Here is a 22,505-nt window from a genome sequence, read left to right as displayed (position 1 = left end):
ATCAATTTTTCAAGTTTAAACGGGGTAAACCAATCAAGATACAAGACAGTGGGAGATCAATTGTAAAGAAGAAAAATCATCCTAATTGAACCTACCATTAACCCATCAAACTCTCTCCATAACCCTTATCCTGAGGGTTTCTCCAAGCCAGCGCTTAGGCACTGTCCACCTGAGCAGTTAAAACTTTACCCAAACCCTCCCTAAACCGAAACATGTAGAAAGAACCATCTGTTAATTTGATCCAAAACTTTGACTACGAGAAGCTCAGTACTCTCCTTCAGAAATGACATTGCTGTGCTTAGTTTGGCGACCGCGAAGAGTTAGTCACATTCTGTGGGATTATCTGCCTGAGCAGATAGAACTTTACCCAAACCGAAATGTACAAAGTCTTCTTTTAACTGGATCCAAAAATTTTACTCTGAGAAGCGCTGTATTTTCCATCAGAAATGCCATTGTCATAGTGAGCTTTGCTACCATGAAGAGTTAGTCTCTGTTGCTGTGGGATTGTCTGCCTGAGCAGGTAAAACACTTAACCTAACTCAACCGAAACATGTAGAAAGAGCCATCTGTTTATTTCATCCAAAACTATCGCGCCGAGAAGCTCGGTACGTTCCATCCGCAGTGCCATTGCCATGGTTAGCTTGGCTACGATGAAGAGTTGGTCTCTGTTGCTGTGGGATTTCTGAGGGATTGTCCGCCTAAACGGATAAAACCCTTGCTCTAAGCGAAACATGTAGAAAGCACTCCGTTAATTTCATCCAAAATTTTCATTCCGAGAAGCTCTGTTCTTTCCTGCAGAAATGCCATTGCCGTGGTCGGCTTCGGCTACCACCAAGACTGCCTGTTGCTTTGGTATTTCTATGGGATTATCTGGCTGAGCAGATAAAACCCTTACTCTTAAGTGAAACATGTAGAAAGAGTCATCTGTTAATTTCATCCGGAACTATCACTCCGAGAAGCTCGGTACTTAACATCAGAAATGACTTTGCTGTGGTTAGTTTGGCTACTATGAAGAGTTAGTCTCTGGAACGACCCAACCCTTAATTTTATCCAAAGATTTTATTCCGAGCAGCTCGGTACATTCCATCAGAAATGCAATTACTGTGGTTAGCTTGTCTATCGAAGTTATTCTCTGTTGCAGTGGTATTCTCTATAGGATTTTCTGCCTTAGCAGGTAAAACCCTATCCCAACCGAAACATCTAGAAAGAGCAATCCGTTAATTTTATCTGAAACTATCACTCCATGTTAAGAAATGCTACTGTGAAGAGGTAGTCCCTGTTGATGTGGTATTGTTGGCCTGAGCAGACAAAACTCTTAGCCTAACTCATCCCCAACCGAAAGATGTAGAAAGAGCAATCTATTAATTTTATCCAAACCTTTCAGTTGGAAAATATCAGTACTTTCCATCAGAAATGACTGTCATGGATAGCTTGGCTACTGCTAAGAGTTATTCTCTGTTGTGGTATTTTTTGTTTTTTTTGTGGGATTGTCTGACTGAGCAGATAAGCCCTAACCCAAACCTTACCTCAAGTGAAACATGTAGAAAGCGCTCTCCGTTCGTTTTATGCAGAACTCTTACTCTGAAAAGTTCAGTACTTTCCATCAGAAATACCATTGCTGTGTTTAGCTTGCCTACTGCGAAGTGTTGGTCTCTGTTGTTGTGCTATTCTGTGTGGGATTGTCTGCCTGAGCAGGTAAAACCCTTACCCTATCCCAACCGAAACATGTAGAAAGAACAATCTGTTAGTTTTATCTGAAACTATCTATGTTCAGAAATGCTACTGCGAAGAGGTAGTCGCTGTTGCTGTGGTATTGTTTGCCTGAGCAGATCAAACTCTTAGCCAAACTCATCCCTAACCGAAAGATGTAGAAAGAGCAATCTGTTAATTTTATCCAAACCTTTCAGTTGGAAAAGCTCAGTCCTTTCCATCAGAAATGCCGTTGCCGTGGTTAGCTTGGCTACTGCGAAGAGTTAGTCTCTGTTGCTGTTGTATTCTCCGTGCGATTGTCTGCCTGAGCTGATAAAACCCTTACCCTAATTGAAACATGTAGAAACAGCCTCCGTGAATTTTTTCCCAAAACTATCACTCAGAAGCTCGGTACTTGAGAAGAGCAGTGCCATTGCTGTGTTTAGCTTGGCTATGGCGAAGTTAGCCTCTGTTGCTGTGGGATTGTCTGCCTGAGCAGGTAAAACCCTTACGCTAACCAAATCAAAACATTGTTGTAAGAGCATATTTAAATAAGATCCAAAACTGTCACTCCGAGAAGCCTAGTACTTTCCATCAGAAATGCCATTGCCATGGTGAGCTTTGCTATTGCGAAGTTAGTCTCTGGTGCTGTGAGATTGTTTGCCTGAGCAGATAAAACCCTTACGCAAACCCTACCTCAACGAAAACATGAAGAAAGTCATCAGTTAATTTGATCCAAAATTGTGTCTACGACAAGGCGGTACTTTATTTCAAAATTGTCATTTCTGTGTTTAGTTTGGCTACCGCGAAGAGTTGCTCTCTGTTGCTGTGGGGTTTACTGTGGGATTTGCTGCCTGAGCAGGTAAAACCTTTACCCTAATACAAACCCTAACCCAGCCCAAACGTGTTGAAAGAGCCGTCTGTTAATTTTATCCAAATCTTGCATACCGAGAAGCTCTGTACTTTCCATCAGAAATGCTATTGTTAGCTTGGCAACCTCCAAGACAGTCTCTGTTGCTATGGTATTAATTCTTAGCAGGAGCCAAGCTAACCACGGCAATGGTATTTCTGGTGGAAGATACTGAGTGTTTCGGAGCTTGTGGTTCGGATATAATTAGCGGCTGGCTCTTTATACATCTTTTTGTAAGGGTTGGGTTAGGTTTAGTATAAGGATTTTATCTGCTTAGGCAGACAGTCTCTGTTGCCGTTGTATTTCTGCGGGATTGTCCGCCTGAACAGATAAAACCCTTGCAACTAAGTGAAACATGTAGAATGAGCCGTCCGTTAATTTTATCCAAAACTTTTACTCCGAGAAGTTTGGTACTTTCCATCAGAAATGCCATTGCCGTAGTTGGCTTGGCTACTGCGAAGAGTTCGTCTCTGTTGCTGTGGTATTCTCTGTGCGATTGTCTGCCTGAGCTGATAAAACCCTTACTCTAAGTGAAACATGTAGAAACAGCCTCCGTGAAAATTTTTTCCGAAACTGTCACTCAGAAAGTCGGTACGTGAGAAGAGCAGTGCCATTGCTGTGTTTAGCTTGGCTATGAGTTAGTCTCTGTTGCTGTGTCTGCCTGAGCAGGTAAAACACTTACGCTAACCAAAACGAAACATTGTAGAAAGAGCATACATCAATACGATCCAAAACTGTCACTCCGAGAAGCTGGGTACTTTCCATCAGAAATGCCATTGCCGTGGTGAGCTTTGCTACTGCGAAGGGTTATTCTCTGTTGCTGTGAGATAGTTTTCCTGAGCAGATAAAACCCTTAACCAACCCCTACCTCAACCAAAACATGAAGAAAGTCATTTAGTTTGATCCAAAATTTCGAGTACGAGAAAGTCGGTACTTTATTTCAGAATTTTCATTGCTGTGTTTAGCTTGGCTACCGTGAAGTGTTAGTCTCTGTTGCTGTGCTATTTTGTGTGGGATTGTCTGCCTGAGCAGGTAAAACACTTAGACTAAACCAACCGAAACATGTAGAAAGAGCCATCCGTTTATTTTAGCCAAAACTATCGCTGCGAGAAGCTTGCTACTCTCCATCAGAAATGCCATGGTTGGCTTGGCTACCACCAAGACTGTCTGTTGCTGTGGTATTTCTTTGGGATTATCTGTATGAGCAGATAAAACTCTTACGTGAAACATGTAGAAAGAGTCGTCTGTTAATTTCATCCAGAACTGTCACTCCGAGAAGCTCGGTACTTTCCATCAGACATGACTTTGCTGTGGTTAGTTTGGCTACTATGAAGAGTTGGTCTCTGTTACTGTCGTATTTTCTTTGGGATTGTGTGGCTGAGCAGATAAAACCCTTACCCTAACCCAAATCCTAGAAAGCGCTGTCCGTTAATTTTATGCAAAGCTTTTACTCTGAGAAGCTCTCTACTTTGCATCAGAAATACCGTTGCCGTGGTTAGCTTGGCTATTGTGACGAGTTGGTCTCTATTGCTGTGGTATTGTCTGCCAGAGCAGATAAAACTCTTACCCCAACCGTAACCGAAAGATATAGAGCCATCCATTGAGTTTATCAAAACCTAATATTAATTTCAGAGATAATTTCTTTAGTTTTTATCTTGAGAAATGTTTTTCTAAAGTGCGAGTCCCGCCACCCACCATGATGAGCCTGGGGTGCTTCTCCCTGACCGCGAAGCAGGTACAGAGAAGTGGTTTAACCACTCACTCTGTGCTTTTGGTGACCGTTAAGTGTTGCTTTTATGGAGTTAGCAAGAGGAAGGAGCATGTTCTGTGTGGTTAAAAAGGAGGGGCAAAAATGTAGAAATTCATCAATTTTATCTAAACCTTAGTCCAAACTCTAAAAACATGACGATTGTAGAAGTGCAATTCAATAAAAGAAACCCACTTGTATTGCTGCAAACCCCACCAACAACTTCTCAAGTTTAAAACAGGATAAACTAATCAAGAGGGAAGACAATGGGGGATCAAGTGTAAAGAATAAAAAACCTCCAAATAGATCCTATACCCAATCCATCAAACTCTCCAAATTCGTAACCCTAAACCTGGGGGTATCTGTAAGCCAGTATTTGGGCATTGTTGAGGCGCCTGGTTGACATGTGTTGGCTCTGGCATTCAATTCTAACTCTTACCTTTCACTAGGAGAGGCCTAATATTTCCCATCAGAAATGCCATTGCCGTGGTTAGCTTGGCTACTGCGAAGAGTTCGTCTCTGTTGCGGTGGTATTCTCTGTGTGATTGTCTGCCTGAGCTGATAAAACCCTTACACTAAGCAAAACGTATAGAAAGAAACGTCTATTAATTTTATCCAAGACTTTCACTCCGAGAAGCTTGGTACTTTCCATCAGAAATGCCATTGCCATGGTTAGCTTGGCTACTGCGAAGAGTTTGTCTCTGTTGCTGTGGTATTCTCTGTGCGATTGTCTGCCTGAGCTGATAAAACCCTTACGCTAAGCAAAACCTAGAAAGAGCCGTCTATTAATTTTATCTAAGCCTTTCACTCCGAGAAGCTTGGTACTTTCCATCAGAAATGCCATTGCCGTGGTTAGCTTGGCTACTGCGAAGAGTTCGTCTCTGTTGCTGTGGTATTCTCTGTGCGATTGACTGCCTGAGCTGATAAAACCCTAACGCTAAGCGAAACATGTAGAAAGAGCTGTCCATTAATTTTATCCAAAACTTTCACTCCGAGAAGCTTGGTACTTTCCATCAGAAATGCCATTGCCGTGGTTAGCTTGGCTACTGCGAAGAGTTAGTCTGTTGCTGTGGTATTCTCTGTGCGATTGTCTGCCTGAGCTGATAAAACCCTTACACTAAGCGAAACCTAGAAAGAGCCGTCCATTAATTTTATCCAAGTCTTTCACTCCGAGAAGCTTGGTACTTTCCATCAGAAATGCCATTGCCATGGTTAGCTAGGCTACTGCGAAGAGTTCGTCTCTGTTGCTGTGGTATTCTCTGTGCGATTGTCTGCCTGAGCTGATAAAACCCTTACACTAAGCAAAACGTATAGAAAGAAACGTCCATTAATTTTATCCAAGACTTTCACTCCGAGAAGCTTGGTACTTTCCATCAGAAATGCCATTGCCATGGTTAGCTTGGCTACTGCGAAGAGTTAGTCTCTGTTGCTGTGGTATTCTCTGTGCGATTGTCTGCCTGAGCTGATAAAACTCTTACACTAAGCGAAACATAAGGAGCCGTCCATTAATTATATCCAAGACTTTCACTCAGAGAATCTTTATACTTTTCTTCAGTAATGACATTGCCTTGGTTTGCTTCGCTTCCACGAAGAGTTAGTTTCTGTTGCTATTGTATTTCTGCGGGATTGTCCGACTGAACATATAAAACCCTTACTGTAAGTGAAATATGTAGAATAGCCGTTCATTAATTTTATCCAAAACTTTTACTGCAAGAAACTTGATACTTTCCATCAGGAATGCCATTGCAATAGTTAGCTTGGCTACTACAAAGAGTTGGTCTCTGTTGCTGTGGTATTCTCTGTGCGATTGTCTGTCTGAGCTTATAAAACCCTTACACTAAGCGAAACGTATAGAAAGAAACGTCCAGTAATTTTATCCAAAACTTTTACTGTGAGAAGTTTGGTACTTTCCATCAGAAATGCCATTGCCGTGGTTAGCTTGGCTACTGCGAAGAGTTAGTCTCTGTTGCTGTGGTATTCTCTGTGCGATTGTCTGCCTGAGCTGATAAAACTCTTACACTAAGCGAAACATAAGGAGCCGTCCATTAATTATATCCAAGACTTTCACTCCGAGAAGCTTGCTACTTTCCATCAGAAATGCCATTGCCGTGGTTAGCTTGGCTACTGCGAAGAGTTCATCTCTGTTGCTATGGTATTCTCTGTGCGATTGTCTGACTGAGCTGATAAAACCCTTACACTAAGCGAAACCTAGAAAGAGCCGTCCATTAATTTTATCCAAGTCTTTCACTCCGAGAAGCTTGGTACTTTCCATCAGAAATGCCATTGCCATGGTTAGCTAGGCTACTGCGAAGAGTTCATCTCTGTTGCTGTGGTATTCTCTGTGCGATTGACTGCCTGAGCTGATAAAACCCTTACACTAAGCGAAACCTAGAAAGAACCGTCTATTAATTTTATCCAATTCTTTCTCCCCGAGAAGCTTGGTACTTGCCATCAGAAATGCCATTGCTGTGGTTAGCTTGGCTACTGCGAAGAGTTTGTCTCTGTTGCTGTGGTATTCTCTGTGCGATTGTCTGCCTGAGCTGATAAAACCCTTACACTAAGCGAAACATAAAGAGCCGTCCATTAATTTTATCCAAGACTTTCACTCCGAGAAGCTTGGTACTTTCCATCAGAAATGCCATTGCCGTGGTTAGCTTGGCTACTGCGAAGAGTTCGTCTCTGTTGCGGTGGTATTCTCTGTGTGATTGTCTGCCTGAGCTGATAAAACCCTTACACTAAGCAAAACGTATAGAAAGAAACGCCCATTAATTTTATCCAAGACTTTCACTCCGAGAAGCTTGGTACTTTCCATCAGAAATGCCATTGCCATGGTTAGCTTGGCTACTGCGAAGAGTTCGTCTCTGTTGCTGTGGTATTCTCTGTGCGATTGTCTGCCTGAGCTGATAAAACCCTTACGCTAAGCAAAACCTAGAAAGAGCCGTCTATTAATTTTATCTAAGCCTTTCACTCCGAGAAGCTTGGTACTTTCCATCAGAAATGCCATTGCCGTGGTTAGCTTGGCTACTGCGAAGAGTTCGTCTCTGTTGCTGTGGAATTCTCTGTGCGATTGTCTGACTGAGCTGATAAAACCCTTACACTAAGCGAAACCTAGAAAGCGCCGTCCATTAATTTTATCCAAGTCTTTCACTCCGAGAAGCTTGGTACTTTCCATCAGAAATGTCATTGCCGTGGTTAGCTTGGCTACTGCGACGAGTTGGTGTCTTGCTGTGGTATTCTCTCTAGGATTGTGTGCCAGAGCAGATGACACCCTTACCCCAACCGTAACTGAAAGATATAGAGCCATCCGTTACGTTTAGCAAAACCTAATCCTACTTACGGGGATAAGTTCTTTAGAAAAACATTTCTCACGATAAAACTAAAGTGAGTTCCACCACCCACGATGATGAGCTGGGGTGCTTCTTCCTCAGCGCTAAGCTGGTACAGAGAAGTGGTTTAATCACAAGCTCTGTGCCTTAGATGATGTTCAATGTTCCTTTCATGGGAGCATCAAGAGAAGGGGCATGTTCTGAGTGGTAAAAAGGAAAAAATTGCAGAAATTAATCAATTTGATCTAAACCTTAGTCTTAACTCTTAAAACATTAAATTGCAATTGCAGAAAAGTTAAATTAAAAAAAAAAACACTTGTATTGTTCCAAACCCCACCAACAACATTTCAAGTTTAAAACGGGATAAAGTAATCAAGATATAAGACAATGGGAGATCAGTTGTAACGAATAAACACCCAAATTGCCCCTAGACTTAACCAATCAAACTCTATCCCTAACCGTAATCTTTGGGGTATTTCTAATCCAGCACTTGGGCATTGGCGGAGGTGCTCGGTTGACATGTGTTGGCTCTGGCATTCAACCCTAACCATAAAGTTAACCTAGTATTTTCAATCTGAAATGCCCTTGCCGTGGTTAGCTTGGCTACTGCGAAGAGTTCGTCTCTGTTCCTGTGGTATTCTCTGTGCGATTGTCTGCCTGAGCTGATAAAACCCTTACACTAAGCGAAATATGTGGAAAGAGCTGTCCAGTAATTTTATCCAAAACTTTAACTCAGAGAATCTTTATACTTTTCCTCAGTAATGACATTGCCTTGGTTTGCTTCGCTTCCACGAAGAGTTAGTTTCTGTTGCTATTGTATTTCTGCGGGATTGTCCGACTGAACATATAAAACCCTTACTGTAAGTGAAATATGTAGAATAGCCGTTCATTAATTTTATCCAAAACTTTTACTGCAAGAAATTTGATACTTTCCATCAGGAATGCCATTGCAATAGTTAGCTTGGCTACTACAAAGAGTTGGTCTCTGTTGCTGTGGTATTCTCTGTGCGATTGTCTGTCTGAGCTTATAAAACCCTTACACTAAGCGAAACGTATAGAAAGAAACGTCCAGTAATTTTATCCAAAACTTTTACTGTGAGAAGTTTGGTACTTTCCATCAGAAATGCCATTGCCGTGGTTAGCTTGGCTACTGCGAAGAGTTGGTCTGTTGCTGTGGTATTCTCTGTGCGATTGTCTGCCTGAGCTGATAAAACCCTTACACGAAGCGAAACATAAAGAGCCATCCATTAATTATATCCAAGACTTTCACTCCGAGAAGCTTGGTACTTTCCATCAGAAATGCCATTGCCGTGGTTAGCTTGGCTACTGCGAAGAGTTCGTCTCTGTTGCTGTGGTATTCTCTGTGCGATTGTCTGCCTGAGCTGATAAAACCCTTACACTAAGCGAAACGTATAGAAAGAAACGTCCATTAATTTTATCCAAGACTTTCACTCCGAGAAGCTTGGTACTTTCCATCAGAAATGCCATTGCCGTGGTTAGCTTGGCTACTGCGAAGAGTTCGTCTCTGTTGCTGTGGTATTCTCTGTGCGATTGTCTGCCTGAGCTGATAAAACCCTTACACTAAGCGAAACATAAAGAGCCGTCCATTAATATTATCCAAGACTTTCACTCCGAGAAGCTTGGTACTTTCCATCTGAAATGCCATTGCCGTGGTTAGCTTGGCTACTGCGAAGAGTTCGTCTCTGTTGCGGTGGTATTCTCTGTGTGATTGTCTGCCTGAGCTGATAAAACCCTTACACTAAGCGAAACCTAGAAAGCGCCCTCCATTAATTTTATCCAGGACTTTCACTCCGAGAAGCTTAGTACTTTCCATCAGAAATGCCATTGCCGTGGTTAGCTTGGCTACTGCGACGAGTTGGTGTCTTGCTGTGGTATTCTCTCTAGGATTGTGTGCCAGAGCAGATGAAAATCTTACCCCAACCGTAACCGAAAGATATAGAGCCATCCGTTACGTTTAGCAAAACCTAATCCTACTTTCGGGGATAAGTTCTTTAGTTTCATCGTGAGAAATGTTTTTCTAAAGTGAGCTCCACCGCCCATGATGATGAGCTGGGGTGCTTCTTCCTCAGCGCTAAGCTGGTACAGAGAAGTGGTTTAATCACAAGCTCTGTGCCTTAGATGATGATCAATGTTCCTTTCATGGGAGCATCAAGAGAAGGGGCATGTTCTGAGTGGTAAAAAGGAAAAAAGTGCAGAAATTCATCAATTTGATCTAAACCTTAGTCTTAACTCTTAAAACATTAAATTGCAATTGCAGAAAAGTTCAATTAAAAAAAAAAACACTTGTACTGTTCCAAACCCCACCAACAACATTTCAAGTTTAAAACGGGATAAAGTAATCAAGATATAAGACAATGGGAGATCAGTTGTAACGAATAAACACCCAAATTGCCCCTAAACTTAACCAATCAAACTCTATCCCTAACCGTAATCTTTGGGGTATTTCTAATCCAGCACTTGGGCATTGGCGGAGGTGCTCAGTTGACATGTGTTGGCTCTGGCATTCAACCCTAACCATAAAGTTAACCTAGTACTTTCCATCAGAAATGCCATTGCCGTGGTTAGCTTGGCTACTGCGAAGAATTCGTCTCTGTTGCTGTGGTATTCTCTGTGTGATTGTCTGCCTGAGCTGATAAAACCCTTACACTAAGCGAAACCTAGAAAGCGCCCTCCATTAATTTTATCCAGGACTTTCACTCCGAGAAGCTTAGTACTTTCCATCAGAAATGCCATTGCCGTGGTTAGCTTGGCTACTGCGACGAGTTGGTGTCTTGCTGTGGTATTCTCTCTAGGATTGTGTGCCAGAGCAGATGAAACCCTTACCCCAACCGTAACCGAAAGATATAGAGCCATCCGTTACGTTTAGCAAAACCTAATCCTACTTTCGGGGATAAGTTCTTTAGTTTCATCGTGAGAAATGTTTTTCTAAAGTGAGCTCCACCGCCCATGATGATGAGCTGGGGTGCTTCTTCCTCAGCGCTAAGCTGGTACAGAGAAGTGGTTTAATCACAATCTCTGTGCCTTAGATGATGATCAATGTTCCCTTCATGGGAGCATCAAGAGAAGGGGCATGTTCTGAGTGGTAAAAAGGAAAAAATTGCAGAAATTCATCAATTTGATCTAAACCTTAGTCTTAACTCTTAAAACATTAAATTGCAATTGCAGAAAAGTTCAATTAAAAAAAAAAAACACTTGTACTGTTCCAAACCCCACCAACAACATTTCAAGTTTAAAACGGGATAAAGTAATCAAGATATAAGACAATGGGAGATCAGTTGTAACGAATAAACACCTAAATTGCCCCTAAACTTAACCAATCAAACTCTATCCCTAACCGTAATCTTTGGGGTATTTCTAATCCAGCACTTGGGCATTGGCGGAGGTGCTCAGTTGACATGTGTTGGCTCTGGCATTCAACCCTAACCATAAAGTTAACCTAGTATTTTCAATCTGAAATGCCCTTGCCCTGGTTAGCTTGGCTACCGCGAAGAGTTGGTCTCTGTTGCTGTGGTATTCTCTGTGCGATTGACTGCCTGAGCTGACAAAACGCTAAGCGAAACATGTAGAAAGAGCCGTCTATTAATTTTATCTAAGTCTTTCACTCCGAGAAGCTTGGTACTTTCCATCAGAAATGCCATTGCCGTGGTTAGCTTGGCTACTGCGAAGAGTTCGTCTCTGTTGCTGTGGTATTCTCTGTGCGATTGACTGCCTGAGCTGATAAAACCCTAACGCTAAGCGAAACATGTAGAAAGAGCTGTCCATTAATTTTATCCAAAACTTTCACTCCGAGTAGCTAGGTACTTTCCATCAGAAATGCCATTGCCGTGGTTAGCTTGGCTGCTGCGAAGAGTTCGTCTCTGTTGCGGTGGTATTCTCTGTGTGATTGTCTGCCTGAGCTGATAAAACCCTAACGCTAAGCGAAATATGTAGAAAGAGCTGTCCATTAATTTTATCCAAAACTTTCACTCCGAGTAGCTTGGTACTTTCCATCAGAAATGCCATTGCCGTGGTTAGCTTGGCTACTGCGAAGAGTTCGTCTCTGTTCCTGTGGTATTCTCTGTGCGATTGTCTGCCTGAGCTGATAAAACCCTTACACTAAGCGAAATATGTGGAAAGCGCTGTCCAGTAATTTTATCCAAAACTTTCACTCAGAGAATCTTTGCTTTTCCTCAGTAATGACATTGTCTTGGTTTGCTTCGCTTCCACGAAGAGTTAGTTTCTGTTGCTATTGTATTTCTGCGGGATTGTCCGACTGAACATATAAAACCCTTACTGTAAGTGAAATATGTAGAATAGCCGTTCATTAATTTTATCCAAAACTTTTACTGCAAGAAACTTGATACTTTCCATCAGGAATGCCATTGCAATAGTTAGCTTGGCTACTACAAAGAGTTGGTCTCTGTTGCTGTGGTATTCTCTGTGCGATTGTCTGTCTGAGCTTATAAAACCCTTACACTAAGCGAAACGTATAGAAAGAAACGTCCAGTAATTTTATCCAAAACTTTTACTGAGAAGTTTGGTACTTTCCATCAGAAATGCCATTGCCGTGGTTAGCTTGGCTACTGCGAAGAGTTGGTCTGTTGTTGTGGTATTCTCTGTGCGATTGTCTGCCTGAGCTGATAAAACCCTTAGACGAAGCGAAACCTAAAGAGCCGTCCATTAATTATATCCAAGACTTTCACTCCGAGAAGCTTGGTACTTTCCATCAGAAATGCCATTGCCGTGGTTAGCTTGGCTACTGCGAAGAGTTCGTCTCTGTTGCTGTGGTATTCTCTGTGCGATTATCTGCCTGAGCTGATAAAACCCTTACACTAAGCGAAACATAAAGAGCCGTCCATTAATTTTATCCAAGACTTTCACTCCGAGAAGCTTGGTACTTTCCATCAGAAATGCCATTGCCGTGGTTAGCTTGGCTACTGCGAAGAGTTCGTCTCTGTTGCGGTGGTATTCTCTGTGTGATTGTCTGCCTGAGCTGATAAAACCCTTACACTAAGCGAAACTTAGAAAGAACCATCCATTAATTTTATCCAAGACTTTCACTCCGAGAAGCTTGGTACTTTCCATCAGAAATGCCATTGCCGTGGTTAGCTTGGCTACTGCGAAGAGTTCGTCTCTGTTGCTGTGGTATTCTCTGTGCGATTGTCTGCCTGAGCTGATAAAACCCTTACACTAAGCGAAACATAAAGAGCCGTCCATTAATATTATCCAAGACTTTCACTCCGAGAAGCTTGGTACTTTCCATCAGAAATGCCATTGCCGTGGTTAGCTTGGCTACTGCGAAGAGTTCGTCTCTGTTGCTGTGGTATTCTCTGTGCGATTGACTGCCTGAGCTGATAAAACCCTAACGCTAAGCGAAACATGTAGAAAGAGCTGTCCATTAATTTTATCCAAAACTTTCACTCCGAGTAGCTAGGTACTTTCCATCAGAAATGCCATTGCCGTGGTTAGCTTGGCTGCTGCGAAGAGTTCGTCTCTGTTGCGGTGGTATTCTCTGTGTGATTGTCTGCCTGAGCTGATAAAACCCTAACGCTAAGCGAAATATGTAGAAAGAGCTGTCCATTAATTTTATCCAAAACTTTCACTCCGAGTAGCTTGGTACTTTCCATCAGAAATGCCATTGCCGTGGTTAGCTTGGCTACTGCGAAGAGTTCGTCTCTGTTCCTGTGGTATTCTCTGTGCGATTGTCTGCCTGAGCTGATAAAACCCTTACACTAAGCGAAATATGTGGAAAGCGCTGTCCAGTAATTTTATCCAAAACTTTCACTCAGAGAATCTTTGCTTTTCCTCAGTAATGACATTGTCTTGGTTTGCTTCGCTTCCACGAAGAGTTAGTTTCTGTTGCTATTGTATTTCTGCGGGATTGTCCGACTGAACATATAAAACCCTTACTGTAAGTGAAATATGTAGAATAGCCGTTCATTAATTTTATCCAAAACTTTTACTGCAAGAAACTTGATACTTTCCATCAGGAATGCCATTGCAATAGTTAGCTTGGCTACTACAAAGAGTTGGTCTCTGTTGCTGTGGTATTCTCTGTGCGATTGTCTGTCTGAGCTTATAAAACCCTTACACTAAGCGAAACGTATAGAAAGAAACGTCCAGTAATTTTATCCAAAACTTTTACTGAGAAGTTTGGTACTTTCCATCAGAAATGCCATTGCCGTGGTTAGCTTGGCTACTGCGAAGAGTTGGTCTGTTGTTGTGGTATTCTCTGTGCGATTGTCTGCCTGAGCTGATAAAACCCTTAGACGAAGCGAAACCTAAAGAGCCGTCCATTAATTATATCCAAGACTTTCACTCCGAGAAGCTTGGTACTTTCCATCAGAAATGCCATTGCCGTGGTTAGCTTGGCTACTGCGAAGAGTTCGTCTCTGTTGCTGTGGTATTCTCTGTGCGATTATCTGCCTGAGCTGATAAAACCCTTACACTAAGCGAAACATAAAGAGCCGTCCATTAATTTTATCCAAGACTTTCACTCCGAGAAGCTTGGTACTTTCCATCAGAAATGCCATTGCCGTGGTTAGCTTGGCTACTGCGAAGAGTTCGTCTCTGTTGCGGTGGTATTCTCTGTGTGATTGTCTGCCTGAGCTGATAAAACCCTTACACTAAGCGAAACTTAGAAAGAACCATCCATTAATTTTATCCAAGACTTTCACTCCGAGAAGCTTGGTACTTTCCATCAGAAATGCCATTGCCGTGGTTAGCTTGGCTACTGCGAAGAGTTCGTCTCTGTTGCTGTGGTATTCTCTGTGCGATTGTCTGCCTGAGCTGATAAAACCCTTACACTAAGCGAAACATAAAGAGCCGTCCATTAATATTATCCAAGACTTTCACTCCGAGAAGCTTGGTACTTTCCATCAGAAATGCCATTGCCGTGGTTAGCTTGGCTACTGCGAAGAGTTCGTCTCTGTTGCTGTGGTATTCTCTGTGCGATTGACTGCCTGAGCTGATAAAACCCTAACGCTAAGCGAAACATGTAGAAAGAGCTGTCCATTAATTTTATCCAAAACTTTCACTCCGAGTAGCTAGGTACTTTCCATCAGAAATGCCATTGCCGTGGTTAGCTTGGCTGCTGCGAAGAGTTCGTCTCTGTTGCGGTGGTATTCTCTGTGTGATTGTCTGCCTGAGCTGATAAAACCCTAACGCTAAGCGAAATATGTAGAAAGAGCTGTCCATTAATTTTATCCAAAACTTTCACTCCGAGTAGCTTGGTACTTTCCATCAGAAATGCCATTGCCGTGGTTAGCTTGGCTACTGCGAAGAGTTCGTCTCTGTTCCTGTGGTATTCTCTGTGCGATTGTCTGCCTGAGCTGATAAAACCCTTACACTAAGCAAAACCTAGAAAGAGCCGTCTATTAATTTTATCTAAGTCTTTCACTCCGAGAAGCTTGGTACTTTCCATCAGAAATGCCATTGCCGTGGTTAGCTTGGCTACTGCGAAGAGTTCGTCTCTGTTGCTGTGGTATTCTCTGTGCGATTGTCTGCCTGAGCTGATAAAACCCTTACACTAAGCGAAACATAGAGCCGTCCATTAATTTTATCCAAGACTTTCACTCGGAGAAGCTTGGTACTTTTCCTCAGTAATGACATTGCCTTGGTTTGCTTCGCTTCCACGAAGACTTAGTTTCTGTTGCTATTGTATTTCTGCGGGAATGTCCGACTGAACATATAAAACCCTTACTGTAAGTGAAATATGTAGAATAGCCGTTCATTAATTTTATCCAAAACTTTTACTGCAAGAAACTTGATACTTTCCATCAGGAATGCCATTGCAATAGTTAGCTTGGCTACTACAAAGAGTTGGTCTCTGTTGCTGTGGTATTCTCTGTGCGATTGTCTGTCTGAGCTTATAAAACCCTTACACTAAGCGAAACGTATAGAAAGAAACGTCCAGTAATTTTATCCAAAACTTTTACTGAGAAGTTTGGTACTTTCCATCAGAAATGCCATTGCCGTGGTTAGCTTGGCTACTGCGAAGAGTTGGTCTGTTGTTGTGGTATTCTCTGTGCGATTGTCTGCCTGAGCTGATAAAACCCTTAGACGAAGCGAAACATAAAAGAGCCGTCCATTAATTATATCCAAGACTTTCACTCCGAGAAGCTTGGTACTTTCCATCAGAAATGCCATTGCCGTGGTTAGCTTGGCTACTGCGAAGAGTTCGTCTCTGTTGCTGTGGTATTCTCTGTGCGATTGTCTGCCTGAGCTGATAAAACCCTTACACTAAGTGAAACATAAAGAGCCGTCCATTAATTTTATCCAAGACTTTAACTCCGAGAAGCTTGGTACTTTCCATCAGAAATGCCATTACCGTGGTTAGCTTGGCTACTGCGAAGAGTTCGTCTCTGTTGCTGTGGTATTCTCTGTGCGATTATCTGCCTGAGCTGATAAAACCCTTACACTAAGCGAAACATAAAGAGCCGTCCATTAATTTTATCCAAGACTTTCACTCCGAGAAGCTTGGTACTTTCCATCAGAAATGCCATTGCCGTGGTTAGCTTGGCTACTGCGAAGAGTTCGTCTCTGTTGCTGTGGTATTCTCTGTGCGATTGACTGCCTGAGCTGATAAAACCCTAACGCTAAGCGAAACATGTAGAAAGAGCTGTCCATTAATTTTATCCAAAACTTTCACTCCGAGTAGCTAGGTACTTTCCATCAGAAATGCCATTGCCGTGGTTAGCTTGGCTGCTGCGAAGAGTTCGTCTCTGTTGCGGTGGTATTCTCTGTGTGATTGTCTGCCTGAGCTGATAAAACCCTAACGCTAAGCGAAATATGTAGAAAGAGCTGTCCATTAATTTTATCCAAAACTTTCACTCCGAGTAGCTTGGTACTTTCCATCAGAAATGCCATTGCCGTGGTTAGCTTGGCTACTGCGAAGAGTTCGTCTCTGTTCCTGTGGTATTCTCTGTGCGATTGTCTGCCTGAGCTGATAAAACCCTTACACTAAGCGAAATATGTGGAAAGCGCTGTCCAGTAATTTTATCCAAAACTTTCACTCAGAGAATCTTTATGCTTTTCCTCAGTAATGACATTGTCTTGGTTTGCTTAGCTTCCACGAAGAGTTAGTTTCTGTTGCTATTGTATTTCTGCGGGATTGTCCGACTGAACATATAAAACCCTTACTGTAAGTGAAATATGTAGAATAGCCGTTCATTAATTTTATCCAAAACTTTTACTGCAAGAAACTTGATACTTTCCATCAGGAATGCCATTGCAATAGTTAGCTTGGCTACTACAAAGAGTTGGTCTCTGTTGCTGTGGTATTCTCTGTGCGATTGTCTGTCTGAGCTTATAAAACCCTTACACTAAGCGAAACGTATAGAAAGAAACGTCCAGTAATTTTATCCAAAACTTTTACTGAGAAGTTTGGTACTTTCCATCAGAAATGCCATTGCCGTGGTTAGCTTGGCTACTGCGAAGAGTTGGTCTGTTGTTGTGGTATTCTCTGTGCGATTGTCTGCCTGAGCTGATAAAACCTTTAGACGAAGCGAAACATAAAGAGCCGTCCATTAATTATATCCAAGACTTTCACTCCGAGAAGCTTGGTACTTTCCATCAGAAATGCCATTGCCGTGGTTAGCTTGGCTACTGCGAAGAGTTCGTCTCTGTTGCTGTGGTATTCTCTGTGCGATTATCTGCCTGAGCTGATAAAACCCTTACACTAAGCGAAACATAAAGAGCCGTCCATTAATTTTATCCAAGACTTTCACTCCGAGAAGCTTGGTACTTTCCATCAGAAATGCCATTGCCGTGGTTAGCTTGGCTACTGCGAAGAGTTCGTCTCTGTTGCGGTGGTATTCTCTGTGTGATTGTCTGCCTGAGCTGATAAAACCCTTACACTAAGCGAAACCTAGAAAGAACCGTCTATTAATTTTATCCAAGTCTTTCTCCCCGAGAAGCTTGGTACTTTCCATCAGAAATGCCATTGCCGTGGTTAGCTTGGCTACTGCGAAGAGTTCGTCTCTGTTGCTGTGGTATTCTCTGTGCGATTGTCTGCCTGAGCTGATAAAACCCTTACACTAATTGAAACATAAAGAGCCGTCCATTAATTTTATCCAAGACTTTAACTCCGAGAAGCTTGGTACTTTCCATCAGAAATGCCATTACCGTGGTTAGCTTGGCTACTGCGAAGAGTTCGTCTCTGTTGCTGTGGTATTCTCTGTGCGATTGTCTGCCTGAGCTGATAAAACCCTTACACTAAGCAAAACCTAGAAAGAGCCGTCTATTAATTTTATCTAAGTCTTTCACTCCGAGAAGCTTGGTACTTTCCATCAGAAATGCCATTGCCGTGGTTAGCTTGGCTACTGCGAAGAGTTCGTCTCTGTTGCTGTGGTATTCTCTGTGCGATTGTCTGCCTGAGCTGATAAAACCCTTACACTAAGCGAAACATAGAGCCGTCCATTAATTTTATCCAAGACTTTCACTCGGAGAAGCTTGGTACTTTTCCTCAGTAATGACATTGCCTTGGTTTGCTTCGCTTCCACGAAGACTTAGTTTCTGTTGCTATTGTATTTCTGCGGGATTGTCCGACTGAACATATAAAACCCTTACTGTAAGTGAAATATGTAGAATAGCCGTTCATTAATTTTATCCAAAACTTTTACTGCAAGAAACTTGATACTTTCCATCAGGAATGCCATTGCAATAGTTAGCTTGGCTACTACAAAGAGTTGGTCTCTGTTGCTGTGGTATTCTCTGTGCGATTGTCTGTCTGAGCTTATAAAACCCTTACACTAAGCGAAACGTATAGAAAGAAACGTCCAGTAATTTTATCCAAAACTTTTACTGAGAAGTTTGGTACTTTCCATCAGAAATGCCATTGCCGTGGTTAGCTTGGCTACTGCGAAGAGTTGGTCTGTTGTTGTGGTATTCTCTGTGCGATTGTCTGCCTGAGCTGATAAAACCCTTAGACGAAGCGAAACATAAAGAGCCGTCCATTAATTATATCCAAGACTTTCACTCCGAGAAGCTTGGTACTTTCCATCAGAAATGCCATTGCCGTGGTTAGCTTGGCTACTGCGAAGAGTTCGTCTCTTTTGCTGTGGTATTCTCTGTGCGATTATCTGCCTGAGCTGATAAAACCCTTACACTAAGCGAAACATAAAGAGCCGTCCATTAATTTTATCCAAGACTTTCACTCCGAGAAGCTTGGTACTTTCCATCAGAAATGCCATTGCCGTGGTTAGCTTGGCTACTGCGAAGAGTTCGTCTCTGTTGCTGTGGTATTCTCTGTGCGATTGTCTGCCTGAGCTGATAAAACCCTTACACTAAGTGAAACATAAAGAGCCGTCCATTAATTTTATCCAAGACTTTAACTCCGAGAAGCTTGGTACTTTCCATCAGAAATGCCATTACCGTGGTTAGCTTGGCTACTGCGAAGAGTTCGTCTCTGTTGCTGTGGTATTCTCTGTGCGATTGTCTGCCTGAGCTGATAAAACCCTTACACTAAGTGAAACATAAAGAGCCGTCCATTAATTTTATCCAAGACTTTAACTCCGAGAAGCTTGCTACTTTCCATCAGAAATGCCATTACCGTGGTTAGCTTGGCTACTGCGAAGAGTTCGTCTCTGTTGCTGTGGTATTCTCTGTGCGATTGTCTGCCTGAGCTGATAAAACCCTTACACTAAGCGAAACATAGAGCCGTCCATTAATTTTATCCAAGACTTTCACTCGGAGAAGCTTGGTACTTTTCCTCAGTAATGACATTGCCTTGGTTTGCTTCGCTTCCACGAAGACTTAGTTTCTGTTGCTATTGTATTTCTGCGGGATTGTCCGACTGAACATATAAAACCCTTACTGTAAGTGAAATATGTAGAATAGCCGTTCATTAATTTTATCCAAAACTTTTACTGCAAGAAACTTGATACTTTCCATCAGGAATGCCATTACCGTGGTTAGCTTGGCTACTGCGAAGAGTTCGTCTCTGTTGCTGTGGTATTCTCTGTGCGATTGACTGCCTGAGCTGATAAAACCCTAACGCTAAGCGAAACATGTAGAAAGAGCTGTCCATTAATTTTATCCAAAACTTTCACTCCGAGTAGCTAGGTACTTTCCATCAGAAATGCCATTGCCGTGGTTAGCTTGGCTGCTGCGAAGAGTTCGTCTCTGTTGCGGTGGTATTCTCTGTGTGATTGTCTGCCTGAGCTGATAAAACCCTAACGCTAAGCGAAATATGTAGAAAGAGCTGTCCATTAATTTTATCCAAAACTTTCACTCCGAGTAGCTTGGTACTTTCCATCAGAAATGCCATTGCCGTGGTTAGCTTGGCTACTGCGAAGAGTTCGTCTCTGTTCCTGTGGTATTCTCTGTGCGATTGTCTGCCTGAGCTGATAAAACCCTTACACTAAGCGAAATATGTGGAAAGCGCTGTCCAGTAATTTTATCCAAAACTTTCACTCAGAGAATCTTTATGCTTTTCCTCAGTAATGACATTGTCTTGGTTTGCTTCGCTTCCACGAAGAGTTAGTTTCTGTTGCTATTGTATTTCTGCGGGATTGTCCGACTGAACATATAAAACCCTTACTGTAAGTGAAATATGTAGAATAGCCGTTCATTAATTTTATCCAAAACTTTTACTGCAAGAAACTTGATACTTTCCATCAGGAATGCCATTGCAATAGTTAGCTTGGCTACTACAAAGAGTTGGTCTCTGTTGCTGTGGTATTCTCTGTGCGATTGTCTGTCTGAGCTTATAAAACCCTTACACTAAGCGAAACGTATAGAAAGAAACGTCCAGTAATTTTATCCAAAACTTTTACTGAGAAGTTTGGTACTTTCCATCAGAAATGCCATTGCCGTGGTTAGCTTGGCTACTGCGAAGAGTTGGTCTGTTGTTGTGGTATTCTCTGTGCGATTGTCTGCCTGAGCTGATAAAACCCTTAGACGAAGCGAAACCTAAAGAGCCGTCCATTAATTATATCCAAGACTTTCACTCCGAGAAGCTTGGTACTTTCCATCAGAAATGCCATTGCCGTGGTTAGCTTGGCTACTGCGAAGAGTTCGTCTCTGTTGCTGTGGTATTCTCTGTGCGATTATCTGCCTGAGCTGATAAAACCCTTACACTAAGCGAAACATAAAGAGCCGTCCATTAATTTTATCCAAGACTTTCACTCCGAGAAGCTTGGTACTTTCCATCAGAAATGCCATTGCCGTGGTTAGCTTGGCTACTGCGAAGAGTTCGTCTCTGTTGCGGTGGTATTCTCTGTGTGATTGTCTGCCTGAGCTGATAAAACCCTTACACTAAGCGAAACTTAGAAAGAACCGTCCATTAATTTTATCCAAGACTTTCACTCCGAGAAGCTTGGTACTTTCCATCAGAAATGCCATTGCCGTGGTTAGCTTGGCTACTGCGAAGAGTTCGTCTCTGTTGCTGTGGTATTCTCTGTGCGATTGTCTGCCTGAGCTGATAAAACCCTTACACTAAGCGAAACATAAAGAGCCGTCCATTAATATTATCCAAGACTTTCACTCCGAGAAGCTTGGTACTTTCCATCAGAAATGCCATTGCCGTGGTTAGCTTGGCTGCTGCGAAGAGTTCGTCTCTGTTGCGGTGGTATTCTCTGTGTGATTGTCTGCCTGAGCTGATAAAACCCTAACGCTAAGCGAAATATGTAGAAAGAGCTGTCCATTAATTTTATCCAAAACTTTCACTCCGAGTAGCTTGGTACTTTCCATCAGAAATGCCATTGCCGTGGTTAGCTTGGCTACTGCGAAGAGTTCGTCTCTGTTCCTGTGGTATTCTCTGTGCGATTGTCTGCCTGAGCTGATAAAACCCTTACACTAAGCGAAATATGTGGAAAGCGCTGTCCAGTAATTTTATCCAAAACTTTCACTCAGAGAATCTTTATGCTTTTCCTCAGTAATGACATTGTCTTGGTTTGCTTCGCTTCCACGAAGAGTTAGTTTCTGTTGCTATTGTATTTCTGCGGGATTGTCCGACTGAACATATAAAACCCTTACTGTAAGTGAAATATGTAGAATAGCCGTTCATTAATTTTATCCAAAACTTTTACTGCAAGAAACTTGATACTTTCCATCAGGAATGCCATTGCAATAGTTAGCTTGGCTACTACAAAGAGTTGGTCTCTGTTGCTGTGGTATTCTCTGTGCGATTGTCTGTCTGAGCTTATAAAACCCTTACACTAAGCGAAACGTATAGAAAGAAACGTCCAGTAATTTTATCCAAAACTTTTACTGAGAAGTTTGGTACTTTCCATCAGAAATGCCATTGCCGTGGTTAGCTTGGCTACTGCGAAGAGTTGGTCTGTTGTTGTGGTATTCTCTGTGCGATTGTCTGCCTGAGCTGATAAAACCCTTAGACGAAGCGAAACCTAAAGAGCCGTCCATTAATTATATCCAAGACTTTCACTCCGAGAAGCTTGGTACTTTCCATCAGAAATGCCATTGCCGTGGTTAGCTTGGCTACTGCGAAGAGTTCGTCTCTGTTGCTGTGGTATTCTCTGTGCGATTATCTGCCTGAGCTGATAAAACCCTTACACTAAGCGAAACATAAAGAGCCGTCCATTAATTTTATCCAAGACTTTCACTCCGAGAAGCTTGGTACTTTCCATCAGAAATGCCATTGCCGTGGTTAGCTTGGCTACTGCGAAGAGTTCGTCTCTGTTGCGGTGGTATTCTCTGTGTGATTGTCTGCCTGAGCTGATAAAACCCTTACACTAAGCGAAACCTAGAAAGAACCGTCTATTAATTTTATCCAAGTCTTTCTCCCCGAGAAGCTTGGTACTTTCCATCAGAAATGCCATTGCCGTGGTTAGCTTGGCTACTGCGAAGAGTTCGTCTCTGTTGCTGTGGTATT

At 42.4% G+C, this 22,505-nt stretch overlaps 4 non-coding genes across 4 annotated transcripts; all 4 read left to right on the top strand.

The window, feature by feature from the left end:
- Positions 1–4,217: 4,217 nt before the first annotated feature.
- On the top strand, positions 4,218–4,433 carry LOC130130189 (small nucleolar RNA U3). Its single transcript, XR_008812108.1, has one exon. It is a non-coding gene; the product is annotated as a small nucleolar RNA U3 (small nucleolar RNA).
- A 3,236-nt stretch (positions 4,434–7,669) lies between these two features.
- LOC130130198 (small nucleolar RNA U3) lies at positions 7,670–7,881 on the top strand. The gene has a single exon (XR_008812116.1). It is a non-coding gene; the product is annotated as a small nucleolar RNA U3 (small nucleolar RNA).
- Positions 7,882–9,657: 1,776 nt separating this feature from the next.
- On the top strand, positions 9,658–9,869 carry LOC130130197 (small nucleolar RNA U3). The gene has a single exon (XR_008812115.1). It is a non-coding gene; the product is annotated as a small nucleolar RNA U3 (small nucleolar RNA).
- A 696-nt stretch (positions 9,870–10,565) lies between these two features.
- On the top strand, positions 10,566–10,777 carry LOC130130191 (small nucleolar RNA U3). The gene has a single exon (XR_008812110.1). It is a non-coding gene; the product is annotated as a small nucleolar RNA U3 (small nucleolar RNA).
- Positions 10,778–22,505: the final 11,728 nt, after the last annotated feature.

The sequence above is a fragment of the Lampris incognitus genome, chromosome 19 (assembly GCF_029633865.1).
Source record: "Lampris incognitus isolate fLamInc1 chromosome 19, fLamInc1.hap2, whole genome shotgun sequence".
Classification (NCBI taxonomy): Eukaryota; Metazoa; Chordata; class Actinopteri; order Lampriformes; family Lampridae; genus Lampris; species Lampris incognitus.
The sequence above is the reverse complement of the archived record's forward strand: the minus strand, read 5'-3'. Positions and strand labels throughout refer to the sequence as shown.